The following is a 17,243-nucleotide window of genomic DNA, read 5'->3' on the forward strand; positions in this document are numbered from 1 at the left end:
AGATGGAAAAGACGCAACTAGGAGGAGGAAGCAGAAGCAGCAGCTGAAGTGACAGACCAAATCTCCATCCATCATTCTTTTCTTTATCAGCAGTGGCTTGGTAAGTAAATGAGCCACATCCCCAGACAGCACAGTTCAGTGCCAGTGCTGATTGTGACTGTAGACAACAGTTGTGCATCTGCCAAGACAACTGTTTGGAGATTTGATGGAATGTGGCTGGCTCTGTTTCTAGGATTTATCATTATCGGCATAGCAGAAAACTTGTTAAAAAAAATGATAATAAGATAACCAAAAAAATCAACATTAATCCGATGATAGTAATCAGTTATTCTTACCGTGTGTGCTACAGTACACCAAGTTTAAAAGCAAACTTCTCATAAGCCTCTGCTCTGAGAAGTAATCTGCCATTTGTGCTTTAAAATTCAGGACAAGCAGTGCGCTCTACATGAGCTGCATACAAAGAAGACTCGTGGGCGAGGAAAGAGGAGGATGAAATAAAGAGAGGTACAAAGTAATAGTGAAGGGAGACAGACCATTTCTCACCATCAAAGAACTAGTGGTAACATTTGAGTATTCAAACACACTTTAACGTTCTTCAGTCTCCTACTGATATCCTGTGCAGTGAGGTGCTTGAGGATGCTTGAGAGCATTACTTACTGCCAATAACTCATTTTGAATGTAACAAAAAATTAAAAAATCTGTCTGATTCCCGTTCAACATGTCAAATTTTCTCTCTTCCTATCTCCACTTATGTCTCTTCCTCTCCTCCTTTCCTCTCTCGCTCTCTAGTTGCCCCAATCTGGCACATCACACTATCCCAGGCTGCTTGCCAGCATCAGACCACTGTCAAACTGAATCCAATATGCTTGGTCAGGCCGTATGCTTTTCTAGGTAGCGTGCTCCTATGGGAGACAAAAGAACCAAATTGATTTAACTCTCAACTCCCGGAGAGGAGCTAAATCAGCTCAATTAGAGCGCTCGCGGTCGAAAGCAAAGTAGATCTGTGAGGTCAGATCACATCAATGGACAGAGAAAAGATCCAGTATAGACTAAATAAGACTGGTAGATTAGGTGAGAATGTGATCAACACTGTCTAGCTTTATAACAGAGGGTGGCTTTCACTCTTCCATGGGTTAGTCTACTAGAGTGTTCCAAAATCACTCTTGGACATATAACTGCAATTTTTTTATACAATTGAGATCACATTGTTACTGAGTATCAAAAACTTCAAATAACCATCAACAGATGAAAGTGTCACGTGAGAGCCTCTTGGTTAGGTCTCATCTATAGGGGGGGGGTTCTAATAGATAAAATTGATTTAAACTACACAGAATCACATTTTAACCAATTGGATGTTCGCAAACATGCTCTCTGGCCCTCAAAAGACAAGCATCCGGTTTCCCAGAGAGCCACCAGTAAGGAAATGTAGATGAAACTTGGAAGCTTTGATCTGAACACTTGGGAATCGTCTCAGTCTGCTCCTGTCTGCCCTGGACCTCCCCACTAACAGCAAAGACGAACTTCACCTTCGGTCTCCGTGCAGGCGTGCTGCTGCTGTGCCACTTGTCCAACCCCTGGCATCTATCAAGTTTACAAACGTGTTATGCACCTTGACCTTGCTGAGCAGCGAGGTCTGTCTGACACAGATCATTTAATGTCTAAAGTCATACACTTAGTGATACAGTTTCCTAAGTGCGCAACAGCCACAATTCAAAGGGCCATGTAACAGAATGAGGCACTAACAGGCAGCTAACACAGCTCCAAACAATTTCCAAACAGCCCAAAACTGCATCACAGCATAGTCTAACTCCTGCTACACTCACAGGGCAAACGAATGAAACTGTCTCTCTTACCTTGAAATCCGAAGAGGAAAGCGAGGAAGGGGATCCAAACGCTGTATATCCAGAAGTAATGCATGGCGTCCTTCAATCAGCTCCAACTGCTCAGCGCTCCTCCAGAAGAAACTGGGTGTCCTGGCGTGGTTCGGGGGTCCGCAGGTGATCTGTTGACCTTGGAGGGTAGGGTAGGCTTTCCTCAGCAAATAACGCCTGAAAGTGAACGAACTCAGCGGCAGCTGCCGACAGAAACCGCACAAGTGCTGGAGGAACAACTGGTGGATTCTATCTCACTCTGCCAAGTGGATGCTCGGTGGGCGGCCATTGCTTGGCCTGCGCTGCCATCTAGTGTTTCTTGCAGAAAATAAGGATTTGATGAGACAAGCTGAGCTTGCCATTGGTTCATTATTACCTGAGCTTAATGAGCCATGCGCACATTATAGCAACCCGTTGTCTCAGCGGGCCTCTGAGGAGCGTGTCTCGAATAAATCAAGTTTAACTGAGGTTGTCATGGAAACATCTTTCAGCGCACTAATCCTCACTGATATTGATTAGTATATTTAAGCAACAACCGCAGCAACCAGGCTCATTCATCATCGCCTTTGTTTAGAATTAGGACAATATGTGTTGGTGACATAAAGCGACATACGGATGACATCATTCATCGCATTCATTATTTAAAGCACGCTGTCACTTCTTATTTTTTATTCTTGTTCTGCAAAGTTAAAATATTTGCCATTGTTCATTCTGACTGTCTTGTTAATATGAAACAACAAGGCTTCACAATTAAATATTAATTAACAACCGCCAAATGATTTGTAACCTATACATAATTAAAGTGGGCTTCTGATATGAGGCACTGTTTATTAGTGCGAGACAGCACAGTGGGGTTTGTCGGGGCACCAAAATAGCTTCCTCTACCTCTCATGGTGATCTCTGACCTCCACTGCTGCTTAGAATAAATGGCATCTTCCTTAAGGTCAGCGGCAACCTGGAAATTGCCAACAGCACCTCACCCATTGCCGGCAGCATCCACGAAGCAAATATTTCATTACCCTCAGGATGACCGATTGCACGGTTCACTTGATCCTCTGCGTCCAGGACAATAGCGGGCACTTCATCTGGACTGAATGACTTCCTGTCCTGAAGGTCATTGCAACAAAAGCTCTAGAGACGAATTTTCTATGTAATTGTTCACATCAGTTTGGGGCTACTTTTTTCGAAAATGGTATTTTTATCAGACATTATTTGACGTGAATTGATCACTGTTTAATTCCTCACAGTCTGAACGCTCTCAGAGACTTTCCAATTAATGTTTGCTGAAAGAAAATCAGGATCTGCCTGAAATAATGCTGAAAAGTAATTACTGAAGTGAAGACGGGCATATTTAAAATATTCCTAACACTCTTTGTGCCTGAATGTAGTTTTAATTGCTTGAGAACATAATGCTGCTAGAAGATTATCTTTGAAACCTTTATATGAGCATCGTCTATATGACGTCACTAATTGGCTTGATGAAACCTCTGACCTCTATAACAGTTTACACACAAATCCGCCTTTGTGCTTAAATCTGCCTGATGCTGCCCTTGTCATGAGGCGTCATCCTCACACTGTGGGCAATGCAGAGCTGCTTCAAATGAAGCCTTCTGAATATCTGCAAATCTTTACCTATTGAAATCTCAGAGGCTTTTCAGTGAGCTTCACCTGCCAAGCTCTTTTCTGTGTTGCTGCGGAGCCCCCAAGTGTAACACTAACTTTCCACCAGCTACAAGGGAGCTTTTGTGTCATTAACTATAATCTTTGACCTTTTTGGCATGCCTTTCTTCCGAGGATTGAAATGTTTCAGCTGAGGCTTTGATACGATTTTTTTCTTCAGGCATCCAGATCAGAGTCGTCCTTGTGGATAAAGCATTGAACACTTTATCCTGTACAGATGTGCACTGTCTGCACAACCAGGCCATGTATGAAGCACCATTGCCGCTGCAGAATTTGATGACAGAGCTTGCCGGTTTGGTACAGGATGCTGGTCCTCTGTATGTTCGCCATTTGCACACACACACACCTACACTAACACACACACATAGTAGAACTTTTTTTAATTTACTTTTTCTTCAGGTTTTGTGAGGGATTCATTGCAATCGTTCCCATTTTCAAGTTCCCTTGAATTATTGTTGTGGCTTTACTCCTTTGGCTTGCATTCTCACTCTATTTTGAATGTAATGAGAGATTTCCCTCCTGTATACTGAAACTGTCTTCACTTTCAATGACATGTCGAGGACCTGAGAATAAACGGTTTCGCTGATGGATCGACTCCACAAAGCAGACTCTCATCCACTGACAGGGAAATGTGTGAGGCTTTTTTTGCAGTCTTGTTGCATTGTGTTTAAATCTCCCCCTACATAATTTTGTGTGTGTTTGGGGGGAGGGGGGGGGGGTGTTTGGACTCCTTCAGGAAAACACATTTCAATTTAGTGATGGAAGAACATGTTGGTGACAATCTCTTAATAATTCATGCAGCATGAGAAAATGGTTCAACACTTCTCAGAGAACACCGTGTACAGTAGTGCTGAACATTTGCCATCCATCAGTTTTAGACGGTGGGGGAACCGTAGGGCAAGTGTTGAATTATTTAAAAGAGATAAAGACTATAAGAGAAAGTACCTGTAACCAGCTTTAATAACAGCACGGAGCGTGGGAGAGCCCAAGGAGCTGTCTTTATAGTGAATGTTTATACCCGTCTCCGTGTTTTTATGATAATACTTTGCTGCAGAACAACAAATCCTTTCAGCTGATATCTCCTCACCATAAACCAAAAATGTTAAATGTGCTAATGAGACTGCAGGCTGACAAAGATAGCCCATCAAAATACCAATTTACTGTCTGTGAACTTGTAGTACTCTGGAGGGGATAAGGCAAACATGCTCAAGGCTAAAAGGCCAGCAGTGAGACTACACTGTAACTTCTTTTGCCGTTGACTGTAACAAACTGAACTGCTACTCTGACATTTTCCCCTCTTCATCTTTTCTGACAGTTTTTGCAGCAGTTTTGCATTTGGCCAGTGTCCGTGTCACTAGCATGAGACAATACTTGAATGCTACCATACCTGGGTAAAAGGTTGTAGAAGTAGCCCATCCCCCGGGACTGTACATCAGTAAGTGACATTGCCAGAAGGTCTGTTGTGTCTCCCAGCACAGTCTCAATAACATATAGGAGATTCCAGGAGACAGGCAGTTACTCTAGGAGAGGTGAACTCAGCTCAACTGAAACGTGTTTTGCTGTTTTCTTCAGGATCATGAAACACGGGTGTAATCCAGTTCCAAGGCAAACATTGAAATCTAGAGAAACTGAACTATATCAGTCCATGAATGTGGCCACTCAGTTATTATGACAGTCCTTGGATAGTGAATAGAGAGAAAGTACTGCATGTGCTGCTGTGCATACTATGCACCTGGTCCATTTTCTCAAGAGCCACCACAGGCAGAGACAGAGCAGCAGCAAGCCAAATTTCACTTCAAAGCTCATAACACGTCTGTTGTACTCGTAACAATTTTTCTATGCATGTTTATTCACTCCTTCTTATCTATAAAGTTTCTTTATCAAGCCCTCGGGCTGTCTTTTCATTTGAAATGAAATGCAGCCTCCAAGATCTGCAGGATCTCAAGCCAGACAAATTACAGTTATTTAAATTTTTTCCTTTCTGTTCTCTCTTTCATTTTCTCGTCATACCAGAGAGTTTCATACTCTTTAAAAGTCATCTGTATCCCAGATGGAAAAAGAAGATATCCTAACAGATATGACAAAATATATATATATATATATATATATACACATACACATACACATATATATATATATATATATATATATATATATACACATACACATACACATATATATATATATACACATATACATATATATATACACACATATATATATATATATATATATATATATATATATATATATATATATATATATATATATCCATCCATCCATCCATCTTCATCCGCTTATCCGAGGTCGGGTCGCGGGGGTAGCAGCCTAAGCAAAGAGGTCCAGACCTCCCTCTCCCCAGCCACCTCCTCCAGCTTGTCCGGGGAAATACCAAGGCGTTCCCAGGCCAGCCGAGAGATATAATCTCTCCAGCGTGTCCTGGGTCTGCCCCGGGGCCTCCTCCCGGTGGGACATGCCTGGAACACCTCGCCCAGGAGGCGCCCAGGGGGCATCCTTGCCAGATGCCCGAACCACCTCAGCTGGCTCCTTTCGATGTGGAGCAGCAGCTGCTCTACTCTAAGCCCCTCCCGGATGGCCGAACTTCTCACCCTATCTCTAAGGGAGAGGCCAGCCACCCTTCGGAGGAAGCTCATTTCCGCCGCTTGTATCCGCGATCTCGTTCTTTCGGTCACTACCCACAGCTCGTGGCCATAGGTGAGGGTAGGGACGTAGATCGACCGGTAAATTGAGAGCTTCGCTTTTACACTCAGCTCCCTCTTCACCACGACTGACCGGTGCAGCGTCCGCATTACTGCAGCTGCAGCCCCAATCCGTCTGTCGATCTCCAGCTCCCTTCTCCCATCACTCGCGAACAAGACCCCGAGATACTTGAACTCCTCCACTTGGGGCAGGAACTCATCCCCGACCCGGAGTGGGCACTCCACCCTTTTCCGGCTGAGAACCATGGCCTCAGATTTGGAGGTGCTGATCCTCATTCCCGCTGCTTCACACTCGGCTGCGAACCGCTCCAGTGCGAGCTGGAGGCCCTCACCCGATGAAGCCAACAGAACCACATCATCCGCAAAAATCAGAGATGAGATTCTGAGGCCACCAAAGCGAAAGCCCTCCGCCACTTGGCTGCGCCTAGAAATCCTGTCCATAAAAATTATGAACAGAACCGGAGACAAAGGGCAGCCCTGGCGGAGCCCATCACCCACCGGGAACGAGTCCGACTTATTGCCGGCAATGCGAACCAAGCTCTTGCAACGGTTGTCTGGGTGAGGGACCAGACAAAGAGCGATTCAGAAGACCCCCATGAAAAGAATATCGAGGGAACAGTTTACCCTGCCCGGGATAGGGTTACCGGGGCCCCGCCCTGGAGCCAGGCCCGGGGAGGGTGCCCGAGGGCGAGCGTCTGGTGGCCGGGCCTTAGTCCATGGGGCCCGGCCGGGCACAGCCCGAAGAGGAGACATGGGCCCATCCTCCCGCAGGCCCACCACCCGCAGGAGGCGCCATAGGGGTCGGGTGCATTGTGAGCCGGGTGGCGGCCAGGAGCGGAGGCCCTGGCGGACCGACCCCCGGCTGCCAAGACTGGCAATAGGGACATATATATATATATATATATATATATATATATATATATATATATATATATATATATATATATATATATATAATTAGGGATGGGTACCGGTATCCGGTGCCATGATGGCTCCGGTTCTGACATAAACGAGTAGGCTAACCACGTTATTACATTAATGCATGTAAGGTGAACTAGCAAACATCATCATAGCTACATGCTGCTGTCTTCTTGTGTGATGGCAGATACTCCTTTCACCCTGGCCAAAAAGGCTAAAATGACCAAAGAAAAAGTGGAAAACAGTTAAACATGAGAGGTTTTTGGACAAAGTTTGTGTTTTTTCTATTGTTTAAGCACTGCTTCCAGCCAAGAGTGATACCATATATGCCCTATAGCTGCAGAAAAGGCTAACATTGTTATCTTTTTACAAAAAAACAGCTGAACATGAGAGGTTTTTGGACCAATTTTGTGTTCTCCATTCTTTAAGCACCGGTTTGAGCACCGTTTAAGCACCGGCACCGTTTCAAAAGTACCGGTATCAGATAAAACCTAAACAATACCCATCCCTATATATAATACATATATATGTATTATTTATTTTTCAAATTATTCCTGTCTGGTGTTCATTCTTCTTCCAGGGACCTCAGCCAGTGTATTGTCCAGTCTGTTGAGCAGGTGATTGGCTGTCAGCTCTACTCTCAGAAGAAAATAAAGCCCAGATAGAGTTGCAACAGATCCTGCTTATTCAGTCATCCACACCATCCTCGAGCATCCCTCTGGGAGATATATATATAGATATATAACCTGCATTAAATTCATAGTTCCAACCACAATGCCTGCTTTCTCCGTCCTCCTCTAGCTCTCAGTTTTCAGTTTCTCCATGTGTTCAGTGTTTACTCGCTACTATTGCTGGTTCCAGAGAGCGTCTCGCATCTGCTCATTAACTGACTGACTGTGTCACCTGCCACCTGCCAGCCCAGCTGTTCTGCATTTGTTTTCTAATACGCTCAGTACATGGAGGGTTTCTTTGTGACACCTTGATTGTTTGATATGCCTGACTTGACCGTGCTGTCTGCTCTGTTTCCTGCCAACTTGATTTCATGGATGTGTACTTCTATTAACTGCCTTGGGCCCTATGTGTAAAGCATCTTCAGCTTACTTCTCAGAGTTGTGCTGAACGTTTGAGGGGGGATCGATGGTGAGTGTTAGGGTGAAATTTTCAACATACACCATAAACACAAACTTTGACAAAATCTTTCAGATTGATATGAGCAAATTTGGGGAGAATGTCAGCTACTACTTTCTGCACTGAAACAAATCTTAAGTTCATTTAGGGGGAATGGACATTAAGATGAAAAAAGACTAAAAGAAGCCAATACTGAAAGGTTTCCATTTTGAGGTAGAAAAGATACGAGTACTTGAGCTCTCTGAAGGGGCCAAAAATGTAGAGATTTTGAGGCTGCCTGTAGGGAGATGTATGATGGATTCCTTTGGTCAGATGAGAACAACTGGAAGGAAATCAAGGCAGACTCGGGCGGCCAGAGGAGCTTTTAGAGTGAATAAAATAGCTGCTGATGTGAGAAACAGAAAGGCAGGGAAAATGTCTGGGGCAGGCACGTGAGAAGGTTGAAAGGGGTGGTTGGGAATTGCTGATCATCAGCTTTAAGAGTGAATTGACAATTTGCACAAAAATGCAGTTGAAGACGTCGATCCAGGAATGATGGGGGCAGTGAATCACTGAAAGAAAATGAAAGCGGAAAAGAAAACTGAAGCTCTGCACGTGTAAAAGGGGGAAGCATGGATGAAGTTACAAGGCTGTGAACATAAGGTGGTGGTTTTAAAATATCCATCGTTCCACATACAATTATATGCAGGAGTACAAAGTAAGGTATAAGGTATTAAAGATCTTTTTTCAACTGGCTTTCCCTCTGTGCATTTATAATACAGCTTCAGCTCATACCAGGTCACAAAGGAAAGTCAAAAAGGGGCGGACAATTTATATCTGGGGAAAAAATAAAGATAGAAATAGACTGAGAATGGAAACGGTGAAGAAGAATGAGCTTGAAAACTGTTATGTGACAGGTGGCAAGACCTTGACACTAGGCTTAGACTTGATTCTGTCATGTCATTGCAATATCCTGTTTTTCCTGTGATACGATAATACTCTTTCTTCTCTTTCTCCTTCGTGTAACTGGGGGGATTTGTAGGCAGGTAACAGAAAGATAAGGCTGATGGGAAGCTTAAATACATAGATAACAGGGGGACAAGAGGGCAGCAATTGTTTTCCATTTCACTGCAGCTGTCTTCTAAACATTGGATTACATTAATAATGTTAGTGTATTAAAGCGCACTCTCTGTCACCCACCAAGACAGACCAAAAACTCATCTTAAAGAGGAAAAAATATCCTAAAAACATAGATATGAGACTGTCCTCCCAAGAAAATAACTCTAAAGGGATGCTTCTGAATTGCATGCCAATAACATGAACTTTAGCTATTTTTAGGCATTAACAGTCTAAGGTTGAAATGTAAGTAAGCAAACTGTGTGCTGAAGTCAAACCTTTAGATGCGTTGGAATACGGCAGCCCGTTTAAACCAGACAGACAGAGATTTCATTCCAGCCCAGCTACAATCTTATACAAACCCCTCACAAGTTTTGCTGCCTAATATAATTCTTTCTTTTATTTAATTTATTTACTTAAACCTGAACAAACAACTACTGAAAACAAAGATAAACAGTGTAACATCACATCTACTCCCCCACCACACTCTTGAAAACATCTCTATATTTCAATATTTTAGTAAAAAAAAAATAGAGTGCAAAATCAACTTTAATTCTAAGGAAGCTTTGTAAGCAAAAATACATTCTTCCATATCTGCATACCTGCTAATAAAGCTAAGCAACAGACAAATAAAATACTAGTATTCCACTTCTTACTTAGTTAGTACGATTAATTAAGCACATCTATAAGCCACGATGAGACTGTTGTGTCTTTTAAATCTAGTTATCATTTTATTCATTATTCATTTATTTTGTGCAGCTATTTACGTCATTTTAATAACTAATTTAAGATGTCTTCTCTTTGTCTGTTTTTAGCCTTCATAAGTTCATAAAGAGTTCCTTTTCCTAAGTGGTATTTGTCATTTCTTAAATCACACAGATCCAAATTACAGAAGGTGTGTGTCTCTGCCAGTGTGGAACGGGTATGTTGTTTACAGTGAGACTACGGTTTGCTTGTACCCACACCTGGCAATGTTGTGCTGGATGAAACATACCAAATGGTGTCTTCTTTACCCACTGAGATGCTTTGATATGGTATCTCGAGCTAAGTCAAGTGGAAGCAAAGCACGGCACATTTACGTATTTGAATTTCTGTCTGTGTGAGCATGTACCTAACTGTGTTGTGTTAAATCCCACTCACAGCGTCCACATTTACTTCCTTTTTCTTACGCACTCTGTCATTTAGTTTTTTATGACTTTTTATGTCCAACAATTTGTTCTTAATTATCTGACATCATTGTTTTCTATTCTTGCATTTATCAGTGCTTTTTAAAACTGGAAATGTTTTGAAAGGACTCCAGTCAAAAGCACCGAATTCCAGATCTAGAGTTCAAATAAATGGAAGTCTTGAGTTTCATTTTAAAGAGGAAAGACTCCATTGCTTTATTCGGTTATCAGAACATCAAATTCAAATTCAAATTCAAATTTTATTTGTCACGTACACAGTCATACACAGTACGATATGTAGTGAAATGCTTGGACAACTGCTCGTGACCTAAAGAGAACAAAAAAGGAAAAGGCTATGAATAAGATAGGAAATAAATATGAAAAATTAAAAAGGGTAAATTTAACTAGGAAGGAATAAAATATAAATTAAGGTTAAAAATGAAATAACTGTACAACACAAATTAGAATGAAGGGTAAATTTAACTGGGAAGAATAAGATAAAATATATAAATTAAAGTTGAAAATAAAATAACTGTACAACAAAATACACAATACACAATATAGAACTATATAAGAATGTATGAAGAAATCTAAATATAAATAAATATATACACAATAACAGCAGCTGTACAAGTATTAACTGGAAATGAAGAATATAGTGACCAGTGTTGTGCAAAACCAAAGTCCAGAAAGTCCAGTGTGTGTGTAAGAACCATATGTGTGGGTCAGTACTGTGTGGTGGTGTGATTGAGAGACCGTATCGCCTGCGGGAAGAAGCTCCTCCTCAGTCTCTCTGTGTTGGTCTTCAGGGAGCGGAATCGCTTTCCTGACCTCAACAGAGAGAACAGTCTGTTGTTGGGATGGCTGAGGTCCTTCACGATCTTCCTGGCCTTGGTCCAGCACCGCCTGCTGTAGATTGAGTGCAGGTCAGGGAGCTCGGAGCGGATGGTGCGCTCAGCTGACCGCACAACCCTCTGTAGAGCTCGTCTGTCCTGCATGGTGCTGTTCCCGAACCAGGTTAAGATGTTTCCCGTCAGGATGCTCTCTATGGTGCACGAGTAAAAGTTCCTGAGCACCTTGGAGGGCAGTTGGAAGTCTCTCAAGCGTCTGAGGTGGTAGAGACGCTGTCGGGCCTTTTTCACCACGGTGTTGATGTGACAGGACCATGACAGGTCCTGCGTGATGTGAACTCCGAGGTATTTGAAGCTGTCCACTCTCTCCACTGGGCACTCGTTGATGACGGGGGTCTGGTAGTTCCTCTCCTGCTTAGTGCTGAAGTCCACTATCAGCTCCTTTGTCTTACTGACGTTTAGAAGGAGGTTGTTCCTCTGGCACCAGTTCTCCAGATTCCTAATCTCCTTCTCGTAGGCCGTCTCGTTGTTATCAGAGATCAGGCCCACCACGACGGTGTCGTCAGCAAACTTGATGATGGTGGTGGAGCTGGTAGTGGCCACACAGTCATATGTGTACAAAGAGTACAGCAGGGGGCTCAGAACACACCCCTGGGGGGCTCCAGTGCTGAGAGTGGTGGAGGCTGAGACATGTCCGCCCATCCTTACTGCCTGTGGTCTGCCAGTTAGGAAGTTGGAGATCCACTGACACATAGATGAGCTGAGTCCCAGATGCTCCAGCTTGGTGGTGAGTGTGGAGGGAATTATGGTGTTAAATGCAGAGCTGTAGTCTATGAAGAGCATTTTAACATAATTCCCCCTTCTAGTGTCCAAGTGAGTGAGTGATGTGTGGAGGAGATGAGAGATGGCATCGTCTGTGGAACGATTTGGACGGTAAGCGAACTGTAGTGGGTCCAGTGTGTCTGGTAGTGAAGAAATGATGAAGTCTCTGACCAGGCGTTCAAAGCACTTCATCACTACTGAGGTGAGGGCTACAGGGCGATAGTCATTGAGAGAAGCAGGGTGGGGTTTCTTCGGGACAGGAACAATGATGGACTCTTTGAAGCATGTGGGGATCACCGACTGAGATAAAGAGATGTTGAATATCTCAGTGAACACAGGAGCTAGCTGGTATGCGCAGTCTCTTAGGATACGACCTGGGATGCCGTCTGGTCCTGCTGCTTTCCTGGTGTTCACTCTCTTGAAGGCTCTCCTTACTTCATGCTCGGAGATGACGAGCACGTTTCCGGTGCTGGCAGTATCTTCCTGTCTGCAGCCGTTAGCGCCGCTAACACTAGCATTGTTGGAGACCTTAGCTGCAGCCTCGAAGCGAGCATAGAAAGTGTTCAGCTCGTCTGCCAGAGTCACGGCCGCGTTCGTCATACCGGTTGTTGGTGCTTTATAGTCCGTTATTGTCCTTAGTCCCCGCCACAGGCTCCTAGAGTCACTCTGTTGGAGTTGTGACTCTAGTTTCCTCCCGTAGCGCTGCTTCGCCTCTTTCACCGCCCTCCGCACGTTATATGACGCGGCTTTGTACGGGTCCATGTCCCCCGTCATGAGTCCCGTGTTGTAGGCAGCGGTGCGGGATCTCAGAGCGTCGCGGATGGTTTTATCCACCCACGGCTTCTGGTTGGGAAACGTTGTGATAGTCTTTGTCTCCACGGTATCATCCGCTAGTTTCCCGATGAATCCCACAACCGCTTCCGTAAACACGTTGACGTCATCGTCGGAGCTATTTCTGAACATGCCCCAGTCTGCGTCATCGAGTGCGTCCTGTAACGCGGCCACCGATTGATCCGTCCAGCGCGCGACCTTCCTCTGAACCGGAACTTCCTGTTTCAGCCTTTGTTTGTATTTTGGCATGAGGAAGATGGCGGCGTGATCAGATTTGCCAAACGGGGGGCGGGATTGTGCCTTGTAGCCGTCCTTGACCGTAGTGTAGCAGTGGTCCAGTGTCCTTTCACCCCTGGTGGGGCAGGTGATGTGTTGATAAAAGTTCGGCGCTGCACGTTTGAGGTTGGCGCTATTAAAGTCCCCCGTCACAATAAGCGCAGTGTCCCGGTGTTGTGTCTGGTGCTGTGTGAGTGCCTCATGCAGCTCGCATAAGGCGGTGACCGTGTCCGCTTGTGGTGGAATATAAACGGCACTTACAATGACCGAACTTTGGAGACATCCCTATATTTTCACCTAAGAAAGCTGGGGTATGCCCTGGTCATACCACATATGAAAAGAAGAGCTGCTTTACAACCTCTGATCAAAGCAGCAATGACCTTGCTGAGAGTGAGGAAAACTCCATCTGCTGATGTGACTTTTCAACACTCAGCTGGAAAAGCATGATAGAGGTGTCACGTTTGGTCCCACAACACAGACAGGAAGGCAGCAACTATTTATCCCTCCTGTCAAAGTCTGCCCTGAGTATAGCCTGTAGTGTATTTAGCTTTAGTTGTTTTTAATTGTTTCTGGTCCCTGTACAACTGCAGTGACAGCCTGGGTCACATAGTGAGAAACAAGTCATATTTATTCTTGGTGGCCTCCAACACGACTGTACTTTGTCACCAATTTACTGTTCATAATTTATGGAAAGAACTTGAAGGCACAGCCCAAATGTAGACCCAGGATCTCATGTTTGCAGATGATGTGGCTCTCTTGGCCTCATCAGGAGATGCCCTCCAGCTCGCACTGGTTGATCTATGCTCCTACCCTCACCGATGGTCAGAAACTGTAGGTAGTGACTGAGAGAATAAGCTTGCAGCTGCAAGGAGTTTCCTGTAAAAAGACATCTGGGCTCAATCTTAGAAAGGGGTTTGGAGCTTGGTCATTCGGGAGGGGCTCAAAGTAGAGCTGCTACGTCTCTTTATCAAAATAAGCCAGCTCAGGTGGTATGAGCATGTGACTAGGATGCCTCTGTCATGTCATGTCTTTTTAATAATAGTAATAATAACAACAATATTTTAAATGACATTAATTACATAAATAATAATGCTTTTAGAAGAAATAAGTTTAGCTGTTATTATTATTATTTGCTATTATACTTTCTTCTTGCATTAAATTATGCTGTAAGAATCTATTACGTAAAATGTGTCAGTAGGATGAGGCTAAAGAATCAACCTTTTTTGTTATTGGTAAAAAAAAACAAAATAAAAGATGGTATACAAGTGTTTCAGAGTTGGCCTGAAACAAAATGGATGCACCCTGAAACTGCAATTTGTTAACTTTTTGTTCAGAGGATGCTAAAGATGGACAGGAAATACTAGGATGCAACGCTGTGGAACCAGACAGGCAGACAAACACAAAGAGCCGCAGACGCAGAGTCCAAGAACAAGCAGGAGACTAAAAGCATGAGGTAATTGCCAGAGACTGCAGCCTCAAGAATTAAGCCTCCCGTGACAATTTGGCAAATGAGGTATGGTGGGAGTATAACTGGAGGGAGTAATGAGGTGAGTGGAAGCAGGTGAGTTAATTGGGAAGTGGGAATAGACGACAAACGATTAGGGCTGTGGTTGAACAGTCAGGAAAAAATGTCTTTCCTAATCACTTCTTGACCTTGATGAAAAACATTGTGAGTTCAAGGAAAAATGTGAAGGACAGTTCAGAATAGACTCACACACTAGACTATGTGACATCTTTAGAACTTACTTACAGTACTCAGAAACCATCCTAAGCAAAACTGACTATTCAACAAAGTCATTCCTGATGGTTGTGGATAATGCTGTGTGTTTTGATGTAACCTTTTTGGACATTGTTTCCCTTGTGACATATAAAAGTGTGCAACACACAGCTGAATTATATAAATCGGGGTCATCATAACTTGTTTTAGTTTGGATGAAGTGAACAATTTTGCTCTTCACTGTGCAAATTACAGAAAAAAGTATACATGATGCACTTTTTGGACAACAGTAGCTAGCCACCTACACATAATCCCTGCCGGAGCTGCTCAGCTATGAAAACCCATGCCATGAAGCTCCCGGCATACAGTCCTCATGCTGATGTTAATGTCAGAGGAGGTTTGGAACGCCGCAGTTGTTGAGTCAAAAGAGTGTTGGAGATTTATATGCTATATAAAGATTTTAAAAAAGCACTCAGCTACCCCAGTCTGTAGCCACTCCATAGCCACAGAGTGGGGCCAGATCAAGGACCAGATACAACAGTTCTATTTTGCAATAATACCTCTTACTGTTGATCATGCAATAGCTGGTAGAAGAGAACTGACACAAATCTTTGTAAAGGCAGAGAGCATGGCTAGATGTCTGATGTTATACCCCTGTGGCAGTGGGACTGAAAACACCCAAATGTAAACATTCAGAGGTGTGGCCCTATGTTTTTGTTCACATTACGCCATGTTGTAAAATCTATTGAAAATGAATAAATACATTGTCATGGCTTCTGTAAAGCTGATAATATAAAGCAGTAGGTCATGGCAAAGCAAAGAACAGCTGATGCAACTGTATATGTTGCATATGACTGAGATTTCTTTTAAACTGAAAGCTCAGAAGCAAGAATGTATCGTTTTGTTGAACGGCCATTACCTCAGCTCCTCTCTCCTCCCGTCTCTTATTTGTCTCCTCCACTTGAATCTCATGTTGGAGAGACTAAAATGAGAAAAGGAGAGAAAGCGAAGACCTTACTGGAATGGAACAGAAAAGAAAATGGATTTCTCATTTAGATGACACTTAACAAATATTTGGCACCAAAATGTTTGTGCTATCTATCTTCAGTATTCATCAGAATCCCAAACCTTGACTTCTAATCCGGCAAGAAAAGCAGATCCACTGACTAATGCTGTTAGTTTTACTGCATATGATCTATTGCTTGGTAGCAGCTTTCTGTCATTACCATATTGATTATTTCAGTGAAACATTCAGATTAATATTTGTTCCTCCAAGCCAGTCCTCTTGTCCTGTCAAAAAAGGAAACAAAATGCTCTTGAGAAGTTAGCCAACCCTGAGTTACTCCAGCAGAAAATTAAATGTCAGAACTTATAAATTGACCACTTTAAAGTCTTTCCTTTGGCTCTTTCCTCTGACTGTAGGATATTTGATGGTGTAAAGTATACATGAAATACATCCTAATCATTACATCACAATATATACAATGAATGTTTTCTCTCCTATGTTGTATTCTTGAGTGAATAAGTTACAGAAGCAAGAAAGATCTTTCTCTCTTTGCAGGATGCATGCCGTACTGGGTACACTTCCAGTTCCAGTGAAGGGTTAGCTTTTTTTATTTTATCCTTTTTCACTAAACAAACTTTTGCTTAGTCATGCTCGGTGAAAGTTTAAATTGTTTTTTTGGAAGGCATTCTCCTCATCTAAACTCTGAGCCTGTCCATCAGTCTGCTGAACCTGTTTCTATCTCCTCATTTTCTTTCTTCTCTTTCATTCATTCTATCCCAGATGGACTGCTTTGACCCCAAACTCAGGGGGGTTAACAGCATCCTTATAGCTTCTGTAACTCCAAAGACCAAATAACAAAACTCACAGAAAACATGTTGGGGTTTCTTTTCCTTTTTTTTTTTTTTGTCTTTGTTGCCATCCTTCAGTGCACTTTGGGGAAAACTTGTTTTTTGTTTTTGCTGTTTTTCTTTGTTACACTTTTTATAACGGTTTGTGCTTGAATAGTTTTATATCCCTACACCTTGTCAGAACATTAACTTCTCCTTGTAAAGAGTCTACAGCAGGGAATAATAATTGTTTATTCTAGTTATGTAGCCACAGGCGTGATTGATACATCATTTGGCATCCAGTATTAGTTAACATCAAAGCAGTGACCTGAGTT

This window comes from Mchenga conophoros, linkage group LG14, assembly GCF_057382185.1.
Source record: "Mchenga conophoros isolate Kocher_MC1m ecotype Shallow Benthic linkage group LG14, M_conophoros_male_GT1.1, whole genome shotgun sequence".
NCBI classification, from domain to species: Eukaryota; Metazoa; Chordata; class Actinopteri; order Cichliformes; family Cichlidae; genus Mchenga; species Mchenga conophoros.